The 3,445-nt window shown below is 43.3% G+C and overlaps 4 non-coding genes across 4 annotated transcripts; all 4 read left to right on the forward strand.

Annotated features, from left to right (window-relative positions):
• Nucleotides 1-569: 569 nt before the first annotated feature.
• trnap-cgg (transfer RNA proline (anticodon CGG)) lies at nt 570-641 on the forward strand. Its single transcript has one exon. It is a non-coding gene; the product is annotated as a tRNA-Pro (tRNA).
• An 840-nt stretch (nt 642-1,481) lies between these two features.
• trnap-cgg (transfer RNA proline (anticodon CGG)) lies at nt 1,482-1,553 on the forward strand. The gene has a single exon. It is a non-coding gene; the product is annotated as a tRNA-Pro (tRNA).
• An 840-nt stretch (nt 1,554-2,393) lies between these two features.
• On the forward strand, nt 2,394-2,465 carry trnap-cgg (transfer RNA proline (anticodon CGG)). The gene has a single exon. It is a non-coding gene; the product is annotated as a tRNA-Pro (tRNA).
• An 840-nt stretch (nt 2,466-3,305) lies between these two features.
• Nucleotides 3,306-3,377, forward strand: trnap-cgg (transfer RNA proline (anticodon CGG)). The gene has a single exon. It is a non-coding gene; the product is annotated as a tRNA-Pro (tRNA).
• The last annotated feature ends 68 nt before the right edge of the window (nt 3,378-3,445 follow it).

Genomic DNA, 3,445 nt, shown 5'->3' on the forward strand with positions numbered 1-3,445 from the left:
TTCCATAGAATGGTCAAACAATTTTGTTGGTCAAACCATTCGGAAGCTAAAGACATTTATATGAGAAAACTGATATTCGGGATGTCTCATGTTTTGACAAACATCGCTCTCGCTCTGCCGCCTTTCACCGAAAATGCAGAGGTGTGACATCAGCGGTTATGGAAGATTGAGAAGCATCCAGTGCAAAAAAAAAGGTGAAATCTCTAGTTTCAAACTGACAGATTCCAATGGGGATTTTATCATTTATTCACATACCGGTGCGTCAATCGGCTCAAATTCAATGAGCTCCAATTCGTTTTGATGTCTTCTTTTTCAACTTCAAAATCTTCATTTAGCTCTTCTTCATTTGTTTCTTGCTGTTACAGAAAATGAAAATTGAATCTGAAAGACTCGGCAGATGAATTACAGAGGATTTGAACTGAAACCTGGTCAACTGCTTGGAAGACAGCTAAGCTCACAAGAATACCAACAAAACTCACGTGATTCACTGTGGCCTGGCACCATCGACAAGTCAATCCATATCCTCACCGTCATTGCTGGCGACAGCAAAAAAATGTCTTCGAAGAAATGGCTCGTTGGTCTAGGGGTATGATTCTCGCTTCGGGTGCGAGAGGTCCCGGGTTCAAATCCCGGACGAGCCCTTTAACAGTCTGAGACAGGCGGATCTTTGGCTACTGGTTGGAGAGGCAACTGCTATCCATGGAGTGCAGGACGAGGTGGCTGAGTGATTAAGGCAATGGACTGCTAATCGTTTGTGCTCTCCACTAGTGGCTTCAACATGTATTAATTTCTTCCTTGATGAAAAATCTGTAATTTTAACCGGTACTGGTTACCTTCAGACGAGTCCTGTGACACTTGTGGGGGTCGTAGAGCAAAACTGAGAACGGCTTTGTGTTTGTTAGAGTCTCCCCTTTCCATAGAATGGTCAAACAATTTTGTTGGTCAAACCATTCGGAAGCTAAAGACATTTATATGAGAAAACTGATATTCGGGATGTCTCATGTTTTGACAAACATCGCTCTCACTCTGCCGCCTTTCACCGAAAATGCAGAGGTGTGACATCAGCGGTTATGGAAGATTGAGAAGCATCCAGTGCAAAAAAAAAGGTGAAATCTCTAGTTTCAAACTGACAGATTCCAATGGGGATTTTATCCTTTATTCACATACAGGTGCGTCAATCGGCTCAAATTCAATGAGCTCCAATTCTTTTTGATGTCTTCTTTTTCAACTTCAAAATCTTCATTTAGCTCTTCTTCATTTGTTTCTTGCTGTTACAGAAAATGAAAATTGAATCTGAAAGACTCGGCAGATGAATTACAGAGGATTTGAACTGAAACCTGGTCAACTGCTTGGAAGACAGCTAAGCTCACAAGAATACCAACAAAACTCACGTGATTCACTGTGGCCTGGCACCATCGACAAGTCAATCCATATCCTCACCGTCATTGCTGGCGACAGCAAAAAAATGTCTTCGAAGAAATGGCTCGTTGGTCTAGGGGTATGATTCTCGCTTCGGGTGCGAGAGGTCCCGGGTTCAAATCCCGGACGAGCCCTTTAACAGTCTGAGACAGGCGGATCTTTGGCTACTGGTTGGAGAGGCAACTGCTATCCATGGAGTGCAGGACGAGGTGGCTGAGTGATTAAGGCAATGGACTGCTAATCGTTTGTGCTCTCCACTAGTGGCTTCAACATGTATTAATTTCTTCCTTGATGAAAAATCTGTAATTTTAACCGGTACTGGTTACCTTCAGACGAGTCCTGTGACACTTGTGGGGGTCGTAGAGCAAAACTGAGAACGGCATTGTGTTTGTTAGAGTCTCCCCTTTCCATAGAATGGTCAAACAATTTTGTTGGTCAAACCATTCGGAAGCTAAAGACATTTATATGAGAAAACTGATATTCGGGATGTCTCATGTTTTGACAAACATCGCTCTCACTCTGCCGCCTTTCACCGAAAATGCAGAGGTGTGACATCAGCGGTTATGGAAGATTGAGAAGCATCCAGTGCAAAAAAAAAGGTGAAATCTCTAGTTTCAAACTGACAGATTCCAATGGGGATTTTATCCTTTATTCACATACAGGTGCGTCAATCGGCTCAAATTCAATGAGCTCCAATTCGTTTTGATGTCTTCTTTTTCAACTTCAAAATCTTCATTTAGCTCTTCTTCATTTGTTTCTTGCTGTTACAGAAAATGAAAATTGAATCTGAAAGACTCGGCAGATGAATTACAGAGGATTTGAACTGAAACCTGGTCAACTGCTTGGAAGACAGCTAAGCTCACAAGAATACCAACAAAACTCACGTGATTCACTGTGGCCTGGCACCATCGACAAGTCAATCCATATCCTCACCGTCATTGCTGGCGACAGCAAAAAAATGTCTTCGAAGAAATGGCTCGTTGGTCTAGGGGTATGATTCTCGCTTCGGGTGCGAGAGGTCCCGGGTTCAAATCCCGGACGAGCCCTTTAACAGTCTGAGACAGGCGGATCTTTGGCTACTGGTTGGAGAGGCAACTGCTATCCATGGAGTGCAGGACGAGGTGGCTGAGTGATTAAGGCAATGGACTGCTAATCGTTTGTGCTCTCCACTAGTGGCTTCAACATGTATTAATTTCTTCCTTGATGAAAAATCTGTAATTTTAACCGGTACTGGTTACCTTCAGACGAGTCCTGTGACACTTGTGGGGGTCGTAGAGCAAAACTGAGAACGGCATTGTGTTTGTTAGAGTCTCCCCTTTCCATAGAATGGTCAAACAATTTTGTTGGTCAAACCATTCGGAAGCTAAAGACATTTATATGAGAAAACTGATATTCGGGATGTCTCATGTTTTGACAAACATCGCTCTCGCTCTGCCGCCTTTCACCGAAAATGCAGAGGTGTGACATCAGCGGTTATGGAAGATTGAGAAGCATCCAGTGCAAAAAAAAAGGTGAAATCTCTAGTTTCAAACTGACAGATTCCAATGGGGATTTTATCATTTATTCACATACCGGTGCGTCAATCGGCTCAAATTCAATGAGCTCCAATTCGTTTTGATGTCTTCTTTTTCAACTTCAAAATCTTCATTTAGCTCTTCTTCATTTGTTTCTTGCTGTTACAGAAAATGAAAATTGAATCTGAAAGACTCGGCAGATGAATTACAGAGGATTTGAACTGAAACCTGGTCAACTGCTTGGAAGACAGCTAAGCTCACAAGAATACCAACAAAACTCACGTGATTCACTGTGGCCTGGCACCATCGACAAGTCAATCCATATCCTCACCGTCATTGCTGGCGACAGCAAAAAAATGTCTTCGAAGAAATGGCTCGTTGGTCTAGGGGTATGATTCTCGCTTCGGGTGCGAGAGGTCCCGGGTTCAAATCCCGGACGAGCCCTTTAACAGTCTGAGACAGGCGGATCTTTGGCTACTGGTTGGAGAGGCAACTGCTATCCATGGAGTGCA

Source organism: Salvelinus fontinalis, chromosome 33 (assembly GCF_029448725.1).
Source record: "Salvelinus fontinalis isolate EN_2023a chromosome 33, ASM2944872v1, whole genome shotgun sequence".
NCBI classification, from domain to species: domain Eukaryota; kingdom Metazoa; phylum Chordata; class Actinopteri; order Salmoniformes; family Salmonidae; genus Salvelinus; species Salvelinus fontinalis.